Source organism: Sinocyclocheilus anshuiensis, unplaced genomic scaffold (genome assembly GCF_001515605.1).
Source record: "Sinocyclocheilus anshuiensis isolate Anshui unplaced genomic scaffold, SAMN03320099.WGS_v1.1 scaffold407, whole genome shotgun sequence".
Lineage (NCBI taxonomy): Eukaryota > Metazoa > Chordata > Actinopteri > Cypriniformes > Cyprinidae > Sinocyclocheilus > Sinocyclocheilus anshuiensis.
The window spans coordinates 2,322,718-2,343,185 of record NW_015552593.1 but is presented as its reverse complement, the minus strand read 5'-3'; the positions used below and the strand labels follow the sequence as shown (position 1 = coordinate 2,343,185).

The 20,468-nt window shown below is 36.6% G+C and overlaps 1 pseudogene; it reads right to left on the bottom strand.

The window, feature by feature from the left end:
* Positions 1 to 20,468, bottom strand: part of LOC107665563 (protein eyes shut homolog) — a 218,051-nt pseudogene that overhangs the window by 153,743 nt on the left and 43,840 nt on the right.

The following is a 20,468-nucleotide window of genomic DNA, read 5'->3' as shown; positions in this document are numbered from 1 at the left end:
TGTATTTCCTCAGCGACCAGCATGGATCAGCTCTAGGCATGACGAAGCGGATATCGTCCTCTTTTGGAAGACCAAACAAAGTAGTTTCGCTTTCACAACGAAGCACACAGCGTCTTCACGACATGGCTGCAGCGTCAACAAAACTACAGTGAGACTAAAAGTTACGCCTTCTTTGCGTGAACATTTGGGCGGCGTTATGCAAATCTTCCCACATAGTGAGAGGTAGATATGTGGGGACGTGTTAGAATGAGCCGTTTTAGGTAGGTGTGGCTGACTCTGAACTTTTATAAAGAATATCTCTTTGGATTTGAGACTTTAGTCTTTGCAGCTTTACAGATCTTCTTTATGCACCAAGAGCTTGTAACACTCCAAAGAGAAAGGAAAAATTGAAATCGCATCATATGACCCCTTTAAAGGTGAAGGTGTAAGTGTTGTACTATGCAGTAATAAGGACTGTTATCAAACAGGTTTCCTGAACATTTTGCCTGTCTTCCATTGGTTGGAGGGTTGTATGCAATAACTGATCATTCAGCCTACATATACAACATCATTTTAACATCAAGTGTGTTCCAATTTGAAAGTACCTCATTGCAAAGGCCTATTTAGTGCTTTGCAATCTGTAATCCTTAGCTGACAACATGTATTTGATCTATGGCTTTTGTAATGATTTATGCAGAAGATGCAACACAAAAGGGCAAAAACAGCTTATTGGATTGCTGAGGGAGAACAACACCCTGCCTTGGGCTTTGATTGTATTAACTCTGTCATTTATCATCCATTATTCAAATTACAAAGCAGCATTTATGCCTTACGGATCCTTGCTCACAGCTGGAGCAAGACACTTGTCAAGAGCACACCAAAGCAACTGTGGCCTGGTCATACTGAATGAAGCAACTTGTGTCTCATAAAACTGCTTATTAAACTAAGTCATGGCTAACACTGTCAAAGGGGTAAACCAACAGTGCCTTTGCTCCACACAGAGTGCCTTTCTAGAGTATCAGTGTGCTAATCAGACTGAAGGGAAACGTTTTGTGTTTGGGAGTTCAAGGCTGAGATATAACTACAGTATTTACTGTCGTAACAGAAGCCGTGCAGACAGGGGTTGGAGCTGCACTCGTCTATGTTGATCTCACAGCGGGGCCCCGTGAAACCCTGGTGGCATTGGCACCGGAAACCCAGAGAGAAGAGGACGGGATCAGCCTCTTCCACGCACTCTGTCCCGTTATCACACAGATTAACGGCCTCACAGGGCAGCAACTCGCAGTTAATCCCTGAAATTCCAAATACAGGATGAGAAATACAATTCCATCTGCAACAAAAACAACAACAGAAAATGTTTGACTGTTTGTTTATTCTACAAATTCTCATAATTAATTACTTAAAAGGCCTCTATTGCCACATTTAAGTCAAAAGCAGCCTTGTCACTTCTAAAAGGGGTCTCGCATATATTGACCACTGAATTTCCATGACTTTTCCAAGACAGAGGCACAAATAATCAATTTTTTGTCAATTTATTATTTATTTTGACATACATAAAAAATCTAATTAATTAAAATGAAACCACTTTGTGGAGTACAATTATTTTTTGCATTGAATTTGAATGAAACAATCACAATAATGACTTTTCAGTCACTCATAATTACTGCACAAGGATTTATTTATACATTTAATTAATTTATTTTTTAATTACAGTATAGAAATTTCATTAATAAAGTTAAATTTGTCACCTAAGATTTTTTTTAGGCCTGGATAAAACCGCACACAGTTTTGAAAGTTTTAAAATAAAATAAAATAAAATAAAAACACATATTCTATATTTTCTAATCTTTACCCTGCTGACTAGTTTGGACTAGCTTATAATTTCTAACTGTTTTAAATGAGTAATGTTGATCTCACAAATATTGTCCTGCCTTCTTTCAGGCCTGGTATGTATGTATGCATGTATGTATATATGAAAATATATAATATTATAATATTTATATTATTTTCATATAATCCTGCTGGACAAAAAAAACAGCTTAGACTAGTTTTTATGTCACTTTATTAATTCCAACTGTTGGTCACTAGCTAAAACCAGCTTAAAAGCATCTCAGCACACCTTATATGCTGAGTTGGTCACCAGGCTAGTCTGGCTAAGCTGATGCAGACTGTTTTTTTTTTTCAACAGGGAAATGGATCAGACAAAAATGTACATGAATTGAAGACAGTAAAATAACCCATAACATACTGGCACATTTGAGACTGATAGGTGAGAACAACTTCAATGAAAATTAATGACATGCCTCGGATTGTCTAATTACACTCAATGGCAGTGTTGGGTAATGGCCACTATGAACTCTCAGGGTTTCAATTAACACGTGAATAGACCGTGCACTGTATTTTAGCCAGTCTAGACACTAGATCATTTAGTAAATGATAGCTGTGTAATGGGTAGGTTAATGTTCCCAGCATCCCTTCACATAAACACTGCACATTTCTCAGAGCAGTGAAGCCGCCTGTGCCTTTTTTCCTCAATTTCAAAACAGAATAACCGATATCATCATTATCCCTGACAACCTAATTTGCGCGTCTAATGGAAGCGTGATCTGTGATCTCTGTTTAAGTATAAGCAGCGATGACTGAGCTGCCTGATCGATTTTAGATGAGCTGCATTCGGTGTCCGGAATTGGCCAGCTGAGCATCAAACATACACACACAAAATAAAAAACACACACAGAAATCCCACTAATGCACAAAATATCGCTGTGTAAAACAGGTGTATTCACACAGCAGATAGTTTCTGCAGTTTCCTAATCTGAATAACATAGTCAAAGAGCACAGCACTCTAGGGGGAATTTGTCCTGACATTTAGGTCTGATTCGATCAACCTCTGAACTGAACCAGCATACCGTAATGTGTGTATATGAATACAGGGCTTACTACAGTACAATACATTATCCTCAACAAAATGTTAATCAGTAAGTCAATTGTGAGGTTAACAGGATCCTAAAATCGTTGTAAATGAAACCCATGCATTGTAAGTGTGGAAATGCATTAAAGAGAATTTAATTTCTACCTTCAATCATTTCTGACATAAAAAATTACATCAAAAAGTAGAGTATGAAGCACACCGGCAAAACCAGATTATGCTGAGGGTGCCAGTCTCTCACATGATTTTATTTTCTATTTTTGTTTTACATATTTTTATATTTTATTTCAAATACGTCATTTTGGACCCGTATCCGGGTCCGCAGAGTTTAACTTAAGTCTGTGGCCCGCCAAAATCTTTTTCAGGGTTGTAATTTTTACAGCTGTATATACATATATATATATATATATATAGTGTGTGTGTGTGTGTGTGTTAATATATTGTCCAGGATTGCACTGTACAAGTTAACACACAGGAGAATACTAGAGGCTTTCAACATACAGACGAGCATAGATTAAACGCTAAAGAGTGCCAGCATAGCAGTCCCTCTTTCAATGTTCTATGTGCATTGTGTACACTGACATTACAGAGACATCAATGTCCCGGCAACATGCTCTGAAAGAGGAATGTTGGTAGTTCAGATCTCCCATTGATTGCACTGAAAGATTCACAGGCCTTCTCTGCTCTGAACAGCTGTCTCAATGTTACTGCCTCATTGCAGTAAAAGAGGAGATTGGACATTTAGTATTACTATGTCTTCTTTGAACGGCCTTTGACAAAGTATGTTTACTCATTTGTGACTCATTTGTAGATTTTTTTTTTTTTTTTTAATGTGAAGACATTTTATATTAAGCATGTTTCTGTGAGTTGATAATTTAAATAAAGTAATAAAAATAAAAAAATAAAGTAAATTAATTAGTGTAAATAAAATTATATGGGTATTACGCGGTGGTTATAGTGTCCTATTTTTGACATTTATTATGCATGCAGTTTTTATGGCATTAATTAAAAGGACTGCAAGGAGTATGTGTGCGTTCATTTGTGAAATGTATTTTTCACACTTCACTTTCACACTTCTATATAAGTGAGCAACATAAAAGAGAGGAAGTGGTTGTATGTAAAATAACTGTTTTATAATGAAATGCTAAAGAACAAACAAAAAATCTTTTTATTTATTTATTTTTACAGGTTTTATTGAAATTTGACAAGAATTTAGTTTCCAAATTATTGTTGCTTTATTGACATGAAATACACATTGTCAAAGCATTGTAAAGGGAGGAAAAAAGACTAATAAAAAAGTAAACACTTCAAATTCAATGTGTTGTTTACTCTTCAGTTGTTGGTCGTCTCAGATTAGCAATGTCAATTACATGCCACTTGATTGGAGCTTTGATGACAGGACGTGTTCTTGGGTTGTGACCTCTGCATCACTTGAGTTGTTGTGCTTTTTTATCTGCTGCCTTTCCAAGATAAGAACTGTTCCACGGCTGTCACTGATTGCACATCTCTGGATAAGGTCTTCCTATATGCTGGCACCTGCTATAGTCGGAGAGGACAGGCCTATTTCAAATGCCCACCAGGTGAAATACGATTCCTATAGGACAGATTTCGAGTTTTGTGTAAACCGTTTTACTGGTGAGGTTGGCTTAAGTTTTATTAGGTTTACTTCATTAAGTTTATTGGCATGATGTATCCGTTTGTCTTTGAAAGGTCAAGGTCCCAGAAATACTAAATGAATACAAAATATCCAGTTTTGAGTGAAAGTTCCCGTCCTTTTTGCATTGCATGTTAATTGACTGGCATAATATTTGTTTCATGTCTGTTTATGCCACTTCTTTAGGACGTAAATGCATGAAGTACCAGCATTCGGCAAGAGTGTCAACTGAGGCATGACAGCTGAATAACTAATGCTCAAGTGTCTCCATTGAGCCATTCCACATCAATCAGCTCTTTCATCCCATTTCACACAGGATTCAATGGACATGACTGCTCCATGCCGGCTACGGGCTGCACTTCCAACCCGTGCAATATGAAGGGCACTTCCATGTGCGAAGAGCAGCAGGGCGGTTTCAAGTGCACGTGTCGCCATGGCTATAAAGGCCCATTTTGTGAAACTTCCATCAGTCATTGTATCGAAGGATTGTGTCATCACGGATCAAAGTGTGTGGATCTCCCGCTGGGCTTCGTGTGTGAATGTTTGCCTGGTAAGAACGATTTGGTATGGTCTGTCTCCTGCCAGTCCCACTGTCCACACCTTCACTAAAGCATCCATTTAACCCTCACCCCATTTTCATCTCTTCCTCAGGGTTACGTGGACGATTCTGTGAGGTAAACATTGATGACTGTCTGGATAAGCCTTGTGGTGCGCTCAGTATCTGTAAAGATGGTATCGATGCCTATGACTGTTTCTGTGCGCCTGGGTTCGTCGGTAAGTCCACCACAAGCAATTTTCTAGAGCAATTTTTTCCTTTGCCCAGTTTTCTTACATTCAATCCCCCTCTGTTGAGCCGTGTTTAAAAGGTCTGTGGCCTCAGATCTGCTCCTATATTGTAAGACATTAGTTGACCTTCTGCTTATCAAGGGGAATTTCTTAAACCGCATTATCCTGCCATCCATTTGACCAAGTACACAGGAGTGTTTTTTTTTCTTCCATAGCACCTCATCATTAGCTGTGGGTTATTTTATTTGAAGGGGCATCACGGCCCCCTGTATTTGCAAGGAAATCCTTAATGAAATGAACCTTTCCCCTTCTTCTCAAGGTAATAACTGTGAGATTGAAGTAAATGAGTGTCTTAGTCAACCCTGTCAGAATGGAGCTCCCTGCTCAGATGAGCTTAACTCCTTCAGCTGTCTCTGCCCTGCTGGGACCACAGGTACATAATTCCTTCCTGCCGTGGCAGTTTCACAGGCTGAGTTTGGGTGACGAAGGCCTCACAGTTACATTTTGAAACTGACAACCATGTTTAAATGTAGGATTGAATCCTTAAAATTACATTTCCGGATGGTTACACAGTACAGGAGTCACTCCCCAGCCTACAGTGTTAATGATAACCTTAGTAACATTTTGGCCTTTTGAAGCCTTTTGAAACATGGAACATTGTTTCTTTATTTATTTATTTTTAATTAATATTGATGTTTGTCAAGGTAACTATAGTACTACTAGTAGTAGTAATATGAAGTAAAAATAGATTTGTCTTATTTGTGGAACTTTGTGTAATTTCTGTGCCACTAGCAATACCAAATGGAATTGTATAGAAAAAGAACCAAACATCATGAACTCTCTTCTCATTTCTGGGGTTTTCAGAAGTGGAAGTCATCATAGTTGGGAAAAATACAACAAATGTAATTGTTGTGTTCCCATTTGCCCCATATATGTTAGCATTTCTATGACTTTCCAGAAGAGGGGGAAAAAATAGAGAAAACTGATAATTCATGTTGGTCAGAAGAGAGAAAATGAGATAAATCAGCCATTGTATTAGAAATATTCATGCAGGTGCATTTACCAGTTTTCTGTAATTTTATGCAATTTCATAATTCATAATTTCATGTCATTTAATTCAAGGTAAGAAAATATTTTGAATGAAAAAGCAAAAAACATTGATTTATGTTAATAACTGTGGAAAAATGTCATCAAATGTCATGACAGTCTGTGAGAAGGGTCCATTGTTTGAGCCAGAAGCTGACAACCTGTTCAAACAAATAGAGCAATGTTTTTAAATCGCCACAGAGAAGTTAACCTGCAAATGGCTTAATTATAGTTGTCTCAGCACTTTAAACTGAGATGGAAGTATTTTAATATAGAAAAAATTACACACTTCAGCGTGACGAGATATGATCATTTAGTGTGTCATGTTTAGTTTACAAACAACCCTTTAAAACAGAGGGGCATTTTTAGTTCTTATCCAGCCACATTAAATTTCTATTTCGAGAGTAATTTCCACTTAATTCTTTCATGTTCATGCAAATTGGAAAGGAAATAGGCTCATTTGGTGGTATGAGTCAACTCAAGCTCTCAGTATATTTTAGGAACCTCCTGCCCAACGGAATGTAAATTGATCTACTTTCATTTCAAACCAGGAGGTGTATTGCTCGAAGGCTTAAAAGGGATTTTAGATTTGTTTTTACTTTTATTCCAGATTCTTTGTGCGGTGAAAACTTCAGCTTATAATTGGTTGGCATGGGAATTTCTACGACAGCTCTCATTCCTATTTTCTTCTTTTTGTGTGCCTTTTTCTTTTTCTCTCATTTCTCAGGCAGTTTATGTGAAATAAACATAGAAGAATGCCAGTCATCACCATGCATGAACAATGGCACGTGTTTGGACCTCTCAGATGGCTTTAAATGCTTTTGCCCTTCAGGTTTCTCTGGTGTGTCTAATGTTTAGAACATTATCGCATTGATTATCTCTCCATTGCTTCTCTATTGCTCTCACGGGGCCCAGCACAAAAATATGACTCCACATCTTAAAACTGTACATAGTACCCAAATACTAAAATGTCTTAAGTATGAATGTCTTGTCATATTTTTGTCATTTGTGGAAAGCTGTCTCTCAGGTGTTTTCTGAGAGATATAGGCTTCTTTCAAAAATGTTCTGATTTTTCTATTTGATATTGTGCATTAAAGGTCCTGAGTGCTCGCTGGACGTTGATGACTGTATCTCATATCCCTGTAAGAATGGAGGCACCTGCATTGACCAACCGGGTAATTACTACTGCCGATGCGCGGCTCCATTTAAAGGTAATGAAGACTGAGGGACTGGGGTGAAGGGTGAAGAAAAGCAAAGTTAATTAACTTCAGAGAGCATTCCTCTCACCTGTCTGAACTCATGCAGTCAGTATTGCCACATCAATACATCTTCATTGTCCATTTAATAATAATCAATTTAAATTGTATAAATGCCCATTAAAGCAGAATAGAATTCAGTCTAAAAATTGATCAAAATGTAGTTTTTGGAGAATATACTGTATGATGCCTAGTGCCAGAAGATTTTTAATATATCTTCTAAAATTCCTTTGGAGAAATAAATATAGACATACAAGCAGAAAAAAATGTTGTGATACAACAAATGTTGCAATAAAACATGAAAAACTATACTACAAATTTGGCCTCTTCAGGTCAAGCCATACTATAAAAAGCTGAAAACAACTGTCCAGCCAGTGTGCATTTGTGTTGAAGAGTTAACACTGCTGTAAAAATGGTGATGGCTTTGCCAATGAGACAACTGGCTCTTTTAATTGAAAGGTGGGAGTTAATTTTCTACAGCTGCTATGCTAACTGTTGTAATTTCTCCCATTCTCCCATTCTCTCCTTATTCTGCCTGTTATTATTCTAGAAATACAATAAGAAGACATGCGTTATATGGTAGAGAAGTAACTAAAGCCCAACAGATCATTATTACTATAAAACAGAAACATTTCCCTGCAAGTTGCTGGACACAACTTGTTAATTCTCTTGCGTTCCAATATTTGCATTTCAATAATTCCATTAATGATGTGACTCAACGTTGAGTTAACAAATTTCCTCTAGGAGATGGGCTTATTTTTAGATCTTTGTTATTTTGCTTTTTTGCGCTCTAAAAAGCCATATACAGTATTGATTAGTTTGGCTCGCTGTAACATAATAGAAAAATCTGAATAAATCAAAACATTCTTTACAAGAGCTATTAGAAATGAATCCCTGAGAGCACATGCATGCATACTGTAACTCCCTGTTAGACCAACTCAACGTTGAGTTAACAAATTTCCTCTAGGAGATGGGCTTATTTTTAGATCTTTGTTATTTTGCTTTTTTGCGCTCTAAAAAGCCATATACAGTATTGATTAGTTTGGCTCGCTGTAACATAATAGAAAAATCTGAATAAATCAAAACATTCTTTACAAGAGCTACTTAGAAATGAATCCATGCATGCATACTGTAACTCCCTGTTAGACCAATGCAAGTAAACTGATTGGTGCAGAAAGCAGAACCACTGTGAATTTGCTTCACTTCACAGTGGGTGCCCTCAAAACTTACATTTGAATGACATGAAGTAAATATATCAGCTTTCGGTAAACCACACACCCTGTGCACTACATGAGCAGAAGTAGAAGCGAACCCTTTTTAATTAGCACATTTCGCTAGACCCTTTCATTGGTCATATCGGTAATAAATTGAAGACAGCCACATTTCTGCACTGTTCTGGTTAACTGAAGGTGTTATTGCAAAGAAGAAATGTTCAAGAATAACAGCCATAGAGTGGTAAACCACACCGAACATGCATGATCTCTGAATACTGAAACATGTATGAGCGCAAAAAACGCTAAGCTCCTGGAAGCAAAATCAGCTCAACAACTGTTCGCAGGAAACTTCATGAAATGGGTTTCAACAGCTGTGCAGCCACAAACCAGCTCATGTGTGGGCTGCAGAAGTGTGAAGCTCACCATTACTGGACTATTGAGCAGTTAAAATCCATTCTCTGGAGTGATGGATCACTCATCACCATCTGCCAGCCTGAAGGATGAATCTGGATTTGCCAGGAGAACTCTACCTGCCCAAAAGCACAGTACCAGCTGTACAGTTTGGAGAAGGAGAAATAATACTTTTTCATTGTTAAGGCAATTCCCTTAAGCTTTACATAGAGAAATACATGCCAAAAAGCAACACATGCTACATGGTTCTAAGATTTCTGGTTGCTTTTTGAGAAAGATGTTGCCCATAATGCAGAAAAAGAGGTTCATTTAGAAATTGTTTCTTGGATGGTTGTGGATGTCCTGACCTTAACCCCATGAAGCAAATCTGGATGCAACTAAATTCTTTCAACATCAGTGCCAAACATCAGAAATGCTTGCAGCTAAATGGAGGCAAAACTAAGACACGCTGGCTCAATACCAAAACCTACTGAGCAGCCTCGCTGTCTACACTGGAAGCCACCTTGAAAGCAGCATCATAATCGAAGTAGAACATCTTAAAAGATGTTTTGAGTGATTTCTGCATCACATGCAAAATGTCCCAATTACCTGACGTGTCACTGAATTGGGCATCCTTTAAGTTTAATGATAGTGGCTCAATTTTTTAGCCAATCAAATATGTATATTTTCACATTTAAAGTTACTGGCGTGTCTTGAATGGCTGGAGAAAAGAACGTGTGTGGTCAAAGTTTGCAAAATGGAAAAAAATTAAGCATCTTTAAGTAATTTAAAGCAATGTTCATACACTCTAAAAATGTTCATACACTCTTTGTCCGTATTAGTCGATATTTGACCCAAAGTTGGGCTGAAATGACCCAGCATGTTTTAGAGTGTAAGTAGCAGTTGTTGTGCTGTCTTCAAGTGCACCTAGGAAACTCGTTTAAATTGGAAAAATAATGCAATAATGGAAGTGGCTTAAAAAAAATTGAATGGATGGAAGCAGAGGCGTCATGCCCATTCAAAGTGAGGGGGCACGTGCCCCCTCAGATTTTTGAGCCAAGTGAATTTTGAATGCAGTTTCCAAAAGACAAAAAAAAGCTGAATAATATTTTGTATATTTGATACAATCACACCAGCATGATTAAATCGTTCAGCGCGTCATATCATCAGCTGCTAAATGCAAATCTGCGTTCGCTGGCTGGCGCTGAGCCAGAAACAGACGCGTTTTTACAGCACTGCACATTATAACCAATCACACACGATGCTGTTGAGCTTATGAATGCAATGACCAATCAGAGGTGTTCAGATGAGTCATCGCTAAAATGCCAGTGTTTTGTTCACTCGCTCGCTGACTGAATACCTCTTTCTGGCAAGTTCTCTTGTTAGAAACAACAAAGTGCAGATGTGTGTATAAGTAAGTAAGATATTCATTTCACAGTGTAAACAGCTTCAGTGATTTTAATGGGCGTTTTTGAGAGTGCTTGAACTCTAGGCAGTCAGTGAAAATGTTCTTTGATAATGTAAATGTTCTTTGCTCTCTGTCTGTACAATGAAAGTGTTGTGATAAGTAGCCTAACTTACAATGTTTTTATTCACATTAACTTTCAATGTTAAATTCACATTAAATATAAAGTCAGTCGTATTAAAGCTATGTTATGGCATGACACCCATATCTGCTACTTAAGTAAACAGACAGGTTTTTATGTATAGTTAATAGACTACATTATTAGGCTACTTTGATCATCGCCCACTATAGATCAACTAACATAGGTGAGAATCTAGATATTTCATGATATAGCCTAGTTAATACGTTTGGGAATGTTTCGAATAAAAAGGAAGAAATAAATAAATAAAACATAAGAACATACTGTAAGTGCTATTGTGGCTGCTGTGTGTCACATGACGGTCCCCCCACTCGCGCCCCCTCAAAAATAATGAGTGCATGACACCCCTCTATGGAAAGAAGATCTAACAAAAATAGTTTTCTTGTGGAATAAACTACATCTGAATTAAAAATTAACCAAATTGAAATTTATTCATTGCTATTATTTATACATGGTATCTAACAAAAAAAAAGTTTTTTTTTATAAAGCAAACTGAAATGTGAGTGATTAATTTTATACTTATTGTCTATAAGCTGTTTCATACATTGCACCTTTAAAATACAGCATTTAATATAGCATAGCTTTGCAAATTCATTAATTACCATTCACATTTGTGCTAATTGATATGCTTTTCTTAAAAATGTGCACTCACTCAGTACACATCTACACTTAAAAAAAAAAATTCTGATGTCGTAAAACAAAATGTTATTTAGTATATAGTATGTTTTATAAGAAAAACCTAAATACTATTAAAATTTCACATTTAATTCAATGTGTAACTTGCCATTTCCTTGTAAATGTTTGTGAAATATACTAGCAATTTCTGTTACATTTTTTTTCAGTGTATACACAACTAAGCTTATATCTGATGTTAGCATATTCCTAAGCTTATTTGAGTGTCTAGTATATATATATTGGTTGAAATTGTGTGTATTCATTAAAATAGGAACTATTTCTAAGCAGTACCATTTATTTATTTTTTTTGCAAATCTTCCTGGGACAATTGCCTCAAACCCATTACCTAGATTGGTTATGGACAGAACTGTGTCCAAGCTTGTTGACTGAAATGACCAAATAGACAAAAGAGAAAGCATATATATTCTACATTTAAAGCACATGGAAAATTAGCATAGAAGGAATCTGAAACAGCTGACTAAAGTGTTTTCATTAAACACACTTTATTCTGCACACAGCTTATATTTAAAAAGGTAGAAAAGCTAAAAGACGTGAAGTGGAGAAAAGTGCAGGACTCAAATTTTCTGACATTTTATGCCACCATTATGTTATGGCATGACACCCATATCTGTTACTTAAGTAAACAGACAGGTTTTTATGTATAGTAGACTACATTATTAGGCTACTTTGACCATCGCCCACTATAGATCAACTAACATAGGTGAGAATCTAGATATTTCATGATATAGCCTAGTTAATACGTTTGGGAATGTTTCGAATAAAAAGGAAGAAATAAATAAATAAAACATAAGAACATACTGTAAGTGCTATTGTGGCTGCTGTGTGTCACATGACGGTCCCCCCACTCGCGCCCCCTCAAAAATAATGAGTGCATGACACCCCGCTATGGAAAGAAGATCTAACAAAAATAGTTTTCTTGTGGAATAAACTACATCTGAATTAAAAATTAACCAAATTGAAATTTATTCATTGCTATTATTTATACATGGTATCTAACAAAAAAAAAGTTTTTTTTTATAAAGCAAACTGAAATGTGAGTGATTAATTTTATACTTATTGTCTATAAGCTGTTTCATACATTGCACCTTTAAAATACAGCATTTAATATAGCATAGCTTTGCAAATTCATTAATTACCATTCACATTTGTGCTAATTGATATGCTTTTCTTAAAAATGTGCACTCACTCAGTACACATCTACACTTAAAAAAAAAAATTCTGATGTCGTAAAACAAAATGTTATTTAGTATATAGTATGTTTTATAAGAAAAACCTAAATACTATTAAAATTTCACATTTAATTCAATGTGTAACTTGCCATTTCCTTGTAAATGTTTGTGAAATATACTAGCAATTTCTGTTACATTTTTTTTCAGTGTATACACAACTAAGCTTATATCTGATGTTAGCATATTCCTAAGCTTATTTGAGTGTCTAGTATATATATATTGGTTGAAATTGTGTGTATTCATTAAAATAGGAACTATTTCTAAGCAGTACCATTTATTTATTTTTTTTGCAAATCTTCCTGGGACAATTGCCTCAAACCCATTACCTAGATTGGTTATGGACAGAACTGTGTCCAAGCTTGTTGACTGAAATGACCAAATAGACAAAAGAGAAAGCATATATATTCTACATTTAAAGCACATGGAAAATTAGCATAGAAGGAATCTGAAACAGCTGACTAAAGTGTTTTCATTAAACACACTTTATTCTGCACACAGCTTATATTTAAAAAGGTAGAAAAGCTAAAAGACGTGAAGTGGAGAAAAGTGCAGGACTCAAATTTTCTGACATTTTATGCCACCATAAATGTTTTCCAGCGCATGGTCACGCTACAAAATGACTGTCATTAGCTCTGTCATAGGCTATGGCTGCAGGAGGCCCGTGACTAATGCTGGGCCATCAGCACCATCGGTGTGGGCAAATTCTCATCATTCCTCAAACTGACCATGGAACCAATTTCTACGTCTCCCCATGTCATAAAATCTGACAATTATCCTGGCTTCATTAATAATGCATAGCAGTCCTCACCCACAATCAAGGTTTAATCAGCAATGTGTCTCACAGGTAGGGCATTGACTGAGCCAAGAAATTATTGGCAAATTGTAAGGATTTATTTCCCCCCTCAACTTAATGATATAAATGACTTGGGGTAATTTAGTTGGTTTAACAAGCAGGACGACGTTATCAAACCCGAGACGCTGCTTGCATATTTGGCTGCTGCCATGGTAACAATGCGATTAATCAGCGTTATTGATTTTTGGGCGCATTCAGATTCAATCAGGCAGTAAAACAAAACAAAAACACATACCTAATGAATTAAATAAATAAAAGAATGAGAATGCAATTAAATGACTAAATCTAAATGGATTAGCAAAGGTTTGCGCAAATACTTGCAGGTGGTGATGTGTGAAATTTCTTCTGTTGTTAAGATATTTTCTATCTCATCTTAATATGCTTAGTTTTTAGGTTCTATCAAAACATTGCTTGCTCGACCATTCACAACCAGCCTGACATAGCTTGCTCAACCAATGCCTTGAGTGTGGGGTGGGACTATCTTCTTATCTGACCAATGAAAGACAGGGAGAGTGTTTCCGGAAACCTGTTTGAAAACAGTCATTATTTTGCAGTTTTGTTTGGTGCATCCGAAATCACACACACTCTTAAAAATAAAGGTGCTTAAAAGGTTCTTCACAGCGATGCCATAGAAGAACCATTTTTGGTTCCACAAAGAACCATTCAGTAAAAGGTTCTTTAAAGAACCATCTATTTCTTACCTTTTTATAATCTGAAGAACCTTCTTTCGCCACAAAGAGGGCTTCATTAAAGTCAGCGTTATGTGAAAAGAGAAATGCGGCAGTGCAATTGTCCAAATGACTGATTGTGCAAATGAAATCTTTAATTGTCTTCACTTCAACAGCACTTTTATGACACCACAACAGCCAAGAGCCAAATGTAAAATGGGGCTAGATTTAATTGAATTTACGGACCAGAAACGGCACTGCATCTCATCGGAGCACAAAAAAGAAAGAAAAAAAAAAGAGAAATGCATTGCATTGGACATCACATTAAGAGTCACCTGTACATATTATGCTCTCCACACAGTTATGTTCTAGCAGAATCTGATTTATATCTCTTTTGATTTATCTCACATTGATGGCTGCCAAAGCGTGCACAGCAGAACAGAGTCATTACTACAGTCCCACAGGCAATTAGGATTTGTAGGACTTTTGTTTTCCACTCAAAAGAAGCTTTACAGGGTTGTTATTGATTCTGAAAGCTCCGCGGGCACACGGACTCAACCCACTGGATCATTTAATCATTTTTAATAAGAGGCAGTCATTGCCTCTCTGATTTATTGCATTAAGCAAGCCAGTGACAAATCCAGGCACAGCCCAGATCAAAGCAAAATCATCTTCACACTGATACACATGCATTCAGATTGGACCCCATAAACAGATACAAACAATGGCCATCTAAAATCTATCACACAGTGACACTTATCAGGATAGTTGTGCTAATCAGTAGATTAGGCTACCTTTCCAAATTTTGTATTTTCATCCATCCATGTCTGGATAAGAAAATGGCATTATCAGGACTGCTAATCAAACAAATTGTAAGTCCATAAGCGTCACTTTGTTCTAAAAAAATGGTGCGGACAATTTAGGCTGGACAGGTCACAAAATGGCAAAGGTTTAACACATGAATATTAATTAGATAAATCATGAATAATGTCATTTTCATGCATCAAAATAAACCAAAAACACTATAGTTTAAAAGTTTGGGGTCACTACGTTTTTTTTTCTCGGTTGTTTTTTGAACACCAAATGAGCATGTTTGAATGATTTCAGAAAGGGAAATGGATGCTGAAAATTTAGCTTTGCCAAGGAATAAATGACATTATAAAATATAAAAATAGATAATTTTTTTACTGTATATTTGGTTAAATAAATACAGCATATGTGTATATATGAAAAACTTTAACTGAAATGATAAACAATATAAATTTCAATAGATTTACACATTTGTTGTTTTTTTTGCAACAAAAACAAGAGCGGTGTGCTACACAGAAAGTCGTCACTATTGCTAGCTGTAAGTAAATAAACACTAGCATTAAACCAAATGTAACACACTTGATAACTAGCACAACCATAATGGTGTACTCTGCCTCGGAAACCCATAGCGACAACCATTAGCAAGTCAGACAGAGAGTGCTCATGGTTAAAAACCTTCCTGTATGTGATCCCATTAGAGCACTGCAGGAGACCCAGCATGTAATACAGGGAGGACTTTGTCAGTTCCACCTAGAGATCTGTCGTGACTGAGCAACCTAACAATGCTGTCACCGCAGCTCTGGAAGCAATACGAGGGATTACTGAACAGCCAGAGGGACCCTTCATTATTGTCAGTGTGTTTTAGATACACAGTGTGTAAGAAGGTTCACCCTCAGGATTACGATTTTGCAGATGAGGGTAGATGGTTTCTCTGGAAAGCCATCTGATTTAATGTAGGGAAAGGACAATACAACTGATTTGAGATGCTCTATCAAAGTCCTTTTAAAGGATAGTTTACTCAAAAATGGAAATTCTGTCATTAATTAAGGCCTGTTCACACCAAAGCACGATAACTATATAGATAACTATAATCGTTCTCAATATTAAAGAATAGCAGAGTCCACACCACAACTGTAACAATAAAGGCACAGAGAAACGATATCGTTGGAATCACTTTCAGAACGATTTTTTACAGCTGATGAACGATAAAAACATTGACACCCAATCAGAATCCATCCTGCTGTAACGAGCTCGAGAATTTAAAGCGGCAGATGAGCGCGCTTAGAATAAACAGTCCGCTGGTGTGGGCGCTAATATCATTATCTTTATAGTTATCGTCCTTCGCGTGAACGGGGCTTTACTCTCCCTTATGTCATTCCAAACCTGTAAGACCTTCGTTCATCTTCGAAACACAACTTAAGATATCTTTGATGAATTTCGAAAGCTCTCTGACCCTCCCATAGACAGCAAGGATCCTAACACGATCAAGGCTCAGAAACGTAGTAAGGACATCATTAAAATGATCCATGTGATATCGGTGGTTCAACTATAATTTTATGAAGCTACGAGAATGCTTTTTGTGTGCAAAGAAAACAAAGATAATGACTTTATTCAACAATTCGTCTCCTTTGCGTCACCCTATAGCGCCATTTTGGAGAGCATCACATACCTAAACAACCTTTGCAACGTATGTACACAGATACGTTGTTTACATTGTTTATGCTTTGATCTGAACGTAAACGACGTATCCTCGTACATACGTTGCATAAGTTGTAATAAATAATAAAGTGATTCCACTTTACATCTATGAAAAACGTCCTTGAACAAGTGTGTATGAGCTTCTCATTAGCATAGGACATCACTGGCAATCTCTCATTTAGACATGTCAGGAATAAGTGGAGGTAGACTAATGAAGATGTGCTTACTGATATAGTAGTATTAAACGTTGTAAAATCATCAGCCACAAATGAAATCCTCACTTGCTGTTTAGAATAATGATGCAAGGTATCTCAGCTCTTTAATCTCTGGCACTTGTAGAAAGCACCACTGTGGTGTAGGCAGCTCAGACAGTCAAGAGATATAATGTGTTTGAAACTTTTGCCATTAATATAGAGGAGGTTGGGAGATTCTGACAACGGCTTCTAATAATTTCCTATCTGGTAAATGGCATTTATAAAAACATTCATACCAAGAACGCAGCGTACAGAGCGCAACAGTGAAGGTTTCGTTTTTTAGTACCTTAGTACTGGAAGTATTTTATCCTATTTATTTTCCCCATAAGCTTTTTAAAAATTAATGAAGAGTTCCAAGCCTTCAACAAACCAGCTTTGAGATTATTTAAATTATTACATATTTTGTATTACATATTTTTCTTTTCAGATTTGTTTACTTTTAGCTTTAAAAATGTTAAGTTCACAGTCTTGTTCACTATCTTTGATAATATCAAGTACATCTTGTACAAAATGTACTTTAACTTGTCATTGGGACAGTACCATCAGATGTACATCTTGGTACCTTATCTCTCCTTAAAGGGTGTATATTAGTACCCCAAAGTGAAATTAAACATGATTTTTTTTAAGTTGAAAAGTTGAAATTTTTCAACTTGTAAATCAGTGTTGAAAGGTTTGTTACCACAAAATGGTTTTTGAAGAAGAATTCTGGAACCCAACTACTGTGCTTTAATCACAGTGTGTATGTAATTTAAATGTACCAGGTAGAAAAACAGCTAGACCGAGTGTCCAAAGAATTCAATCTCTCACATATGTGCACACAGACCAACAGAAGAAATAAAAAAGTGCAGACAGAATGCAAAAATGCCTCCTGTGTGAACAGCCCCTAATCTGCCTCAGACAGACTGACAAACTCTATTACAAAATGACTTCCCGTCAAATGAAAGCCAATGATGTTCAATGATATGAAAAAAAGAAATGATAAACATACTTCTAAACTGACTTTTTGTAATGTCTAGTTAATGCTCATCTACCAAAATGAACGTTTAAAATTATCCTTGTTTAAGGGATTTTTCAACAAAAATGCAATGAATAATACAGTATAATGCAATATATTTTTGAATGAACTTTTATTTAGCAAGGATGCATTAAATGCGGTCCTTTTAAATTTTCAACACACAAAAACTGTTTTCAACACTGATAAGAAGAAATGTTTCTTGTGTACCAAATCAGCATATGGAATGATTTCTGAAGGATCATGAGATACTGAAGACTGCAGTAATGACTGCTGAAATTTCAGCTTCGCATCACAAAAATACATTTAAAATATTAAAATAGAAAATGATTATCAAAATATTACTGCTTTTACTGTAAAAATCTTTCTGAGCCCAAACCTCCAAATGGTAGTGTAATATAATATAATAATAACATGCTAATAGTATATAATAAAATAGAATCATGACAAGGTTCTGTTGTTCTGAACATCTAAACTGACCTTCCTCACATACGCAGGTGATATTCTTTCTATTCTCTGCTTCTCCACATTTCATTGTGTTTCTGGCTCGGCTGTAGTTCAGCAAGGTCCAGGTCCCTTGAGCAAACCTTCCCTCAGAAGCCTGAAATCAGGACAGATTAAGACTCCCAGAGCTGCATTTCACTTTTTTATAAAGCAATGCCAAACTGAAAAATATTACACTTCTCTCATTTTAGGTAGCACTTTGACAGATTTCTTAAAGCTTGTTAGCAGAGCTGTAAAACGGCACATTTCCAGAGGATGTTAATGGCTTTTATATGTTTTGTGTGCAGAAGACGCCCTTTCTGACTCAGATTTATGAAGCCATCGATTCCTCTGGCAGACTACCTGCTGGCTTGTATGCTAATAGACTGAATCTGCACATAAAGCCCTGTTGTGCTGATCTATATCACATTTGTCTGCTGGTGCAGATACAATGTCCACACGCAGCTGATAGACGAGCATGTCGATAACCTTTGTTATAAATAAAACACACCAACATGCAGTAACTAATATTTGATCAATACCTGCTGGAAACGAGCCCAACTGATGCATGGTGCCAATAATTAAACAAATTACAGTCTTAATAACCTCCCCTGGCAATGAGTGTCAATATCTTAAATTCAGCTCCAGCACATTGGCCATCTTATTATGTTCTTATGCATCCAATCGTTATCAAAGGGGAGGAAATGGGAGAATAAACACACCGTGAGGGTCTGACAGAAACACTGCAGGTAAAATGTACCCTTCTGTGCTGATGGTCTAGCTTGGGTTTCTCCTACTTGAATCCTAACTCAGGACTCATCTGAAGTGAAGTTGGACTAGATCAAAAAAGACAAGCACTATCACAGGTACAAGATCCACTGTCAGTGTTCTGAAAATCATTATAAATCCTAAACGTGCGAATGCATAAATCAACCTAACAATCTCTTCAACTGCCACATGTTTGGAAAAGAGTCATTAATGGACAGCCAGCACTTCTGCCAAACCACGTAAGCGGTATTTAACAACCAATTGTGCGTGCAATTCACCGAGAAGTTAATGTAGCATGAAGGAATGTCACACATACAGTGCTGCCTTTTCCAAATGGGATTTCTGATACATTCCATGGCTGTGAGCTATTCTCACTCCCACAAAGCACCCAAGTACCACGACACACTCAAAAAATACCTACTTTTTTTTTTCTTTTTCGAAAAGCCTACCTCAAGGGTGTCCAAACTACAGCCCACGGGTCATTTGCAGCCCACCACCTGTTCTGCTGCAGCCAGTGAGATAGAGCTTTAAAAAAGAAGCAAATTTAGATTTTCGCTTTTGAAAAAAATGATATTCTCAACACTAGGTGCACAACCAAATCTCACAATAAATCACCTCCACTAGTGTCTTCTCTTCGAATAGCTCAAGACTGCAGTCTCCACCAGCTTCTTCCACATTCTGAGTACTAAAGACGTTTGGAAAACTAAAAATCCACTGGAGGGCCAAATAAAAAGAATGACAAGTTAGTTCTAGGCATACAAGTACTGCCATACTGTGCCCATGTCCTCATACTCATTAGTGTTTCATTCCAAAAACCTAAATAAATAAAAAAAAAATAATAAATAATGCACATTTCATGCATATCTGCTGAGTGTGCACAGTGGCATGGGCATGCAAGTTTATCGACCGCACTTTCCTAGAATGTCCTCTCTCACAAGTATTGTTGGTAAGTTTAAACATGAATTGGTAGGTCTGTCAGCTTCATTGAAAAATAAAAATGATTCATGTAGACATTGCAATTCTGTTGGAGAGTAAGGACACAAAAGAAGTCTCTTCTGCTCAATAAAACTGCATTTATTTGATTAAAAAACTGAAACTA